This window comes from Trichosurus vulpecula (assembly GCF_011100635.1).
Source record: "Trichosurus vulpecula isolate mTriVul1 chromosome X unlocalized genomic scaffold, mTriVul1.pri SUPER_X_unloc_1, whole genome shotgun sequence".
NCBI lineage: Eukaryota > Metazoa > Chordata > Mammalia > Diprotodontia > Phalangeridae > Trichosurus > Trichosurus vulpecula.
The window spans coordinates 7,961,924-7,969,192 of record NW_023494377.1 but is presented as its reverse complement, the minus strand read 5'-3'; positions in this window follow the sequence as shown (position 1 = coordinate 7,969,192).

The following is a 7,269-nucleotide window of genomic DNA, read 5'->3' as shown; positions in this document are numbered from 1 at the left end:
CATCCCCAACTCAGATTCCGTTCATCTTTCTCTCTGCGGTACTCATCCCAACCTTAAGTCCCTCTCTCCCGGGGTTTCCCTCCGCAGGAGCCGTCTGGACCTTAGTTTCCCATAACCACCTATCTCCAAGGTTTCCAATTAGAGGCTCATTTGACCCGACCCTACAGCCGTTAAAGTGCCTGGAGTTTCCCGCCGAAATAAATCCCGGCCCCCACACCCTATGTTCTGTTGATCATCTTCTCTTTCCTTCTCATCACTGAAATCCCAACTGACACCCAGCCCACCTCGACCTCGCAGTTCGCCATCCCTTCCTCTCCAAGCCTTGCGTCTTTTGTCCAAGTCATTGTCCCCTTTATCACATGGAGCATACCGTAGGCACGCCTTGTCCTTGGCTAGACTGAGAGTGCTCTGAAGTCAGAAAAGGGGGAGCTTGCTGGGCTAACACCTCTAAGCTCCAGGGAAATGTACAGAGAGGGCTCTGAGTGAAACAGGTGGGGTCATATAGCGTGATCCTAAAACGCAATTCCCTTTGCGGGAATGCCGGGGATTGCCTTAAGCTCCCTCTGCAAAGTGTGTATTCCAGGCAGGCCCAAAGCTGGAGTCTTGTGGCGGGACGTTGACGAGTGGGTTGTTTACTTTTTACCTAACCCCAAAGACCTAACTGAAGATTTCCATAACCCCTAGTTCTATATGAAACCTACCTTACTCCTTGTGGGCTGTACCTTTCCAGGGACCTTGCTCCGGCACAGCCTCCATGTCAGAGTAGAGAGAGGCCAAGATGGAAGGCAGGTAGTCTCGCAGGCAAGAAACTAAGTTGGAGGGTTTTTCTCTGCCCTTTACTGGCTATGGGACCTTGGGCATATACTTGCGCTGGTCTTGGCCTCATTTAACATTTGCCTCAATTGAAGAGGTGGCACTAGAAGAGGTCTGAGGTCTCATTTAGCCCTCCATTCTATCCAAAGTTACAGGAATATTCCCACACTGTCGCCATATCGATACCCCTGCCATTACTGAACAAAGCAGCTCCCAAGAGCTGCGGATGAGAAAACCCTGCTAGTCGAATCCCTTGGCTTGGGCTAGCCCTCTTGAGCAAGTTTGTCCCTTCTTCTAACCCTAAAGATTGAAGGAAAGCCCCTCGTTCTTCCTGGGCCTCTCTGCTGAACCAGAGGTTCCCTGTCCCGTCACCATCGCCCCAATCTCACTGGGGCTATTAGCCCTGAGATTGGCGGGGCGCAAGGAGGCGGCTGAAGTGGGAAGCAGCGTTTTGTCACGGACATGTGAGGGGAGGTTTCTATAGGATGGGCAAAGATTCCATCAGTTCTAGGGCTTATGTCTCCTGAAGGCTTTCTCCCGTGCTCAGGAGGCTGTGGCTGAGGTGGGCTTTGAGCTAGTCGTCTGGCTTGTGTCCCCTCTCAGACAGCCCCTCCCTGCCCTCCGGGTCCTTAGCGATGCCGTATCCATGGGGATCTGAGCCAGGGCAATATGGCACCCCGCTGAGCGCCGGTAGGCGGTGATGTCACTGCCTACCTTGGGGAGGTACCAAGTAGCCTCTCCTTCCACTGGACCCCACCCAGCAGTGGACTCACTTGCCTCCTTGTAGTCACCATTGCTCCTCCCCATCACTCTCTAAGGTTCATTCCCCCCTCTCCCAAAGATCTTCTCCGGTCCATTTTCCGCTGCTCCATGGCGCAGTGCTGGGGGCACTTAGGCGGCGAGCAGCGAATCTGAGCTGAGTCTGGCCAAGGTGGATCCCCAAAAGTATGCCCAGCGCCAATGGCCCTAGAGATCAGCACACACCGTGGTCCCGCACGAGACCCCTTCCGCTTAAACCGCCACTAACTCCACTCACCCCCAATCGACATTCCACTCACGTTTCTCTCTGCGGTACTCATCGCACCCCGAAGTCCCCTTCTGCCGAGGGTTTCCCTCCCCAGGAGCCTTCTGCACCTCAGCTTTCCTTTACCCCCTAACTCCCAGGTTTCCAATTAGAGGCTAATTTTACCCGACCCCACAGCAGTTAAAGATTCTGGAGTTTCCCGCCGAATTAACTTCCACACCCTCCCACCCTAAGTTCTGTCGATAATCTACTCTTTCCTTCTCGTCGTTGAAAGCCCAACTGACACCTAGCCCACCTCGACCTCGCAGTTCAGCATCCCTGCCTCTGCATGCCTTGCGTCATTTGTCCAAGGCGTTGTCCCCTCTATCACATGGAGCATATCGTAGGCGCGCCTTTTCCTCGGCTAGACTGAGAGTGCTCTGAGGGCAGAAAAGGGGGAACTTGCTGGGCTAACACCTCTAAGCTCCAGGAAAATGTACAGAGAGGGCTCTGAGTGAAACAGGTGGGCTCATATAGCTTGATCCTAAAACGCAATTCCCTTTCCGGGAATGCCGGGGATTGCCTGAAGCTCCCTCTGCAAAGTGCGTATTCCAGGCAGGTCCACAGCTGGGGTTTTGTGGCGGGACGTTGGGCAGTGGGTTGTTTACTTTTGACTTACCCTTCACATCCTAACTGAAGATTCCCAGAACCCCTAGTTGTATCTGAAAGCTGCCTTACTCCTTCTGGGCTGTACCTTTCCAGGGACCTTGCACCAGCGCAGCCTCCATGTCAGAGGAGAGAAAGCCAAGATGGAAGGCAGGTAGTCTGACAGGAAGAAACTAAGTTGGAGGGTTTTTCGCTGCCCTTTAGTGGCTAATGGGACCTCGGGCTTGTACTTGAGCTGGTCTTGGCCTCATGTATCATTTGCCTCAATTGAAGAGGTGGCACCAGAAGAGGTCTGAGGTCTCATTTAGCCCTCCATTCTATCCAAAGTTACAGGAATATTCCCACACTGCCGCCATATCGATAGCCCTGCCATTACTGACAAAGCAGCTCCGAAGCCCTGCGGAAGAGAAAACCCTGCTAGACGAATCCCTTGGCTTGGGCTAGCCCTCTTGAGCAAGTTTGTCCCTTCTTCTAACCCTAAAGATTGAAGGAAAGCCCCTCGTTCTTCCTGGGCCTCTCTGCTGAACCAGAGGTTCCCTGTCCCGTCACCATCGCCCCAATCTCACTGGGGCTATTAGCCCTGAGATTGGCGGGGCGCAAGGAGGCGGCTGAAGTGGGAAGCAGCGTTTTGTCACGGACATGTGAGGGGAGGTTTCTATAGGATGGGCAAAGATTCCATCAGTTCTAGGGCTTATGTCTCCTGAAGGCTTTCTCCCGTGCTCAGGAGGCTGTGGCTGAGGTGGGCTTTGAGCTAGTCGTCTGGCTTGTGTCCCCTCTCAGACAGCCCCTCCCTGCCCTCCGGGTCCTTAGCGATGCCGTATCCATGGGGATCTGAGCCAGGGCAATATGGCACCCCGCTGAGCGCCGGTAGGCGGTGATGTCACTGCCTACCTTGGGGAGGTACCAAGTAGCCTCTCCTTCCACTGGACCCCACCCAGCAGTGGACTCACTTGCCTCCTTGTAGTCACCATTGCTCCTCCCCATCACTCTCTAAGGTTCATTCCCCCCTCTCCCAAAGATCTTCTCCGGTCCATTTTCCGCTGCTCCATGGCGCAGTGCTGGGGGCACTTAGGCGGCGAGCAGCGAATCTGAGCTGAGTCTGGCCAAGGTGGATCCCCAAAAGTATGCCCAGCGCCAATGGCCCTAGAGATCAGCACACACCGTGGTCCCGCACGAGACCCCTTCCGCCTAAACCTGCACTAACTCCACTCACCCCCAATCGACATTCCACTCACGTTTCTCTCTGCGGTACTCATCGCACCCCGAAGTCCCCTTCTGCCGAGGGTTTCCCTCCCCAGGAGCCTTCTGCACCTCAGCTTTCCTTTACCCCCTAACTCCCAGGTTTCCAATTAGAGGCTAATTTTACCCGACCCCACAGCAGTTAAAGATTCTGGAGTTTCCCGCCGAATTAACTTCCACACCCTCCCACCCTAAGTTCTGTCGATAATCTACTCTTTCCTTCTCGTCGTTGAAAGCCCAACTGATACCTAGCCCACCTCGACCTCGCAGTTCAGCATCCCTGCCTCTGCATGCCTTGCGTCATTTGTCCAAGTCATTGTCCCCTCTATCACAAGGAGCATATCGTAGGCGCGCCTTGTCCTCTGGCTAGACTGAGAGTGCTCTGAGGGCAGAAAAGGGGGAGTTTGCTGGGCTAACACCTCTAAGCTCCAGGGAAATGTACAGAGAGGGCTCTGAGTGAAACAGGTGGGGTCATATAGCGTGATTCTAAAACGCAATTCCCTTTCCGGGAATGCCGGGGATTGCCTTAAGCTCCCTCTGCAAAGTGCGTATTCCAGGCAGGTCCACAGCTGGGGTTTTGTGGCGGGACGTTGGGCAGTGGGTTGTTTACTTTTGACTTACCCTTCACATCCTAACTGAAGATTCCCAGAACCCCTAGTTGTATCTGAAAGCTGCCTTACTCCTTCTGGGCTGTACCTTTCCAGGGACCTTGCACCAGCGCAGCCTCCATGTCAGAGGAGAGAAAGCCAAGATGGAAGGCAGGTAGTCTGGCAGGAAGAAACTAAGTTGGAGGGTTTTCTCTGCCCTTTAGTGGCTATGGGACCTCGGGCTTGTACTTGAGCTGGTCTTGGCCTCATTTATCAATTGCCTCAATTGAAGAGGTGGCACCAGAAGAGGTCTGAGGTCCCATTTAGCCCTCCATTCTATCCAAAGTTACAGAAATATTCCCACACTGCCGCCATATCGATACCCCTGCCATTACTGACAAAGCAGCTCCCCAGCCCTGCGGATGGAAAACCCTGCTAGTCGAATCCCTTGCCTTGGGTAGCCCACTTGAGCAAGTTTGTCCCTTCTTCTAACCCTAAAGATTGAAGGAAAGCCCCTCGTTCTTCCTGGGCCTCTCTGCTGAACCAGAGGTTCCCTGTCCCGTCACCATCGCCCCAATCTCACTGGGGCTATTAGCCCTGAGATTGGCGGGGCGCAAGGAGGCGGCTGAAGTGGGAAGCGGCGTTTTGTCATGGACCTGTGAGGGGAGGTTTTTATAGGATGGGCAAAGATTCCATCAGTTCTAGGGCCTATGTTTCCTGAAGGCTTTCTCCCGTGCTCAGGAGGCTGTGGCTGAGGTGGGCTTTGAGCTAGTCGTCTGGCTTGTGTCCCCTCTCAGACAGCCCCTCCCTGCCCTCCGGGTCCTTAGCGATCCCGTATCCATGGGGATCTGAGCCAGGGCAATATGGCACCCCGCTGAGCGCCGGTAGGCGGTGATGTCACTGCCTACCTTGGGGAGGTACCAAGTAGCATCTCCTTCCACTGGACCCCACCCAGCAGTGGACCCACTTGCCTCCTTGTAGTCACCATTGCTCCTCCCCATCACTCTCTAAGGTTCATTCCCCCCTCTCCCAAAGATCTTCTGCGGTCCATTTTCCGCTCCTCCATGGCGCAGTGCTCGGAGTTCTTTGGTAGCCACCAGGCAATCAGAGCTGAGTCTCGCCAAGGTGGACCCCCAAATGTATGCCCAGTGCCAATGGCCCTAGAGGTCAGTACACAGCCTGGTCCGGTAGGAGACCCCTTCCGCCTAAACCGCCCCTACCTCCACTCATCCCCAACTCAGATTCCATTCATCTTTCTCTCTGCGGTACTCATCCCAACCTTAAGTCCCTCTCTCCCGGGGTTTCCCTCCGCAGGAGCCGTCTGGACCTTAGTTTCCCATAACCACCTATCTCCAAGGTTTCCAATTAGAGGCTCATTTGACCCGACCCTACAGCCGTTAAAGTGCCTGGAGTTTCCCGCCGAAATAAATCCCGCCCCCCACACCCTATGTTCTGTTGATCATCTTCTCTTTCCTTCTCATCACTGAAATCCCAACTGACACCCAGCCCACCTCGACCTCGCAGTTCGCCATCCCTTCCTCTCCAAGCCTTGCGTCTTTTGTCCAAGTCATTGTCCCCTTTATCACATGGAGCATACCGTAGGCACGCCTTGTCCTTGGCTAGACTGAGAGTGCTCTGAAGTCAGAAAAGGGGGAGCTTGCTGGGCTAACACCTCTAAGCTCCAGGGAAATGTACAGAGAGGGCTCTGAGTGAAACAGGTGGGGTCATATAGCGTGATCCTAAAACGCAATTCCCTTTGCGGGAATGCCGGGGATTGCCTTAAGCTCCCTCTGCAAAGTGTGTATTCCAGGCAGGCCCAAAGCTGGAGTCTTGTGGCGGGACGTTGACGAGTGGGTTGTTTACTTTTTACCTAACCCCAAAGACCTAACTGAAGATTTCCATAACCCCTAGTTCTATATGAAACCTACCTTACTCCTTGTGGGCTGTACCTTTCCAGGGACCTTGCTCCGGCACAGCCTCCATGTCAGAGTAGAGAGAGGCCAAGATGGAAGGCAGGTAGTCTCGCAGGCAAGAAACTAAGTTGGAGGGTTTTTCTCTGCCCTTTACTGGCTATGGGACCTTGGGCATATACTTGCGCTGGTCTTGGCCTCATTTAACATTTGCCTCAATTGAAGAGGTGGCACTAGAAGAGGTCTGAGGTCTCATTTAGCCCTCCATTCTATCCAAAGTTACAGGAATATTCCCACACTGTCGCCATATCGATACCCCTGCCATTACTGAACAAAGCAGCTCCCAAGAGCTGCGGATGAGAAAACCCTGCTAGTCGAATCCCTTGGCTTGGGCTAGCCCTCTTGAGCAAGTTTGTCCCTTCTTCTAACCCTAAAGATTGAAGGAAAGCCCCTCGTTCTTCCTGGGCCTCTCTGCTGAACCAGAGGTTCCCTGTCCCGTCACCATCGCCCCAATCTCACTGGGGCTATTAGCCCTGAGATTGGCGGGGCGCAAGGAGGCGGCTGAAGTGGGAAGCAGCGTTTTGTCACGGACATGTGAGGGGAGGTTTCTATAGGATGGGCAAAGATTCCATCAGTTCTAGGGCTTATGTCTCCTGAAGGCTTTCTCCCGTGCTCAGGAGGCTGTGGCTGAGGTGGGCTTTGAGCTAGTCGTCTGGCTTGTGTCCCCTCTCAGACAGCCCCTCCCTGCCCTCCGGGTCCTTAGCGATGCCCGTATCCATGGGGATCTGAGCCAGGGCAATATGGCACCCCGCTGAGCGCCGGTAGGCGGTGATGTCACTGCCTACCTTGGGGAGGTACCAAGTAGCGTCTCCTTCCACTGGACCCCACCCAGCAGTGGACCCACTTGCCTCCTTGTAGTCACCATTGCTCCTCCCCATCACTCTCTAAGGTTCATTCCCCCCTCTCCCAAAGATCTTCTCCGGTCCATTTTCCGCTGCTCCATGGCGCAGTGCTGGGGGCACTTAGGCGGCGAGCAGCGAATCTGAGCTGA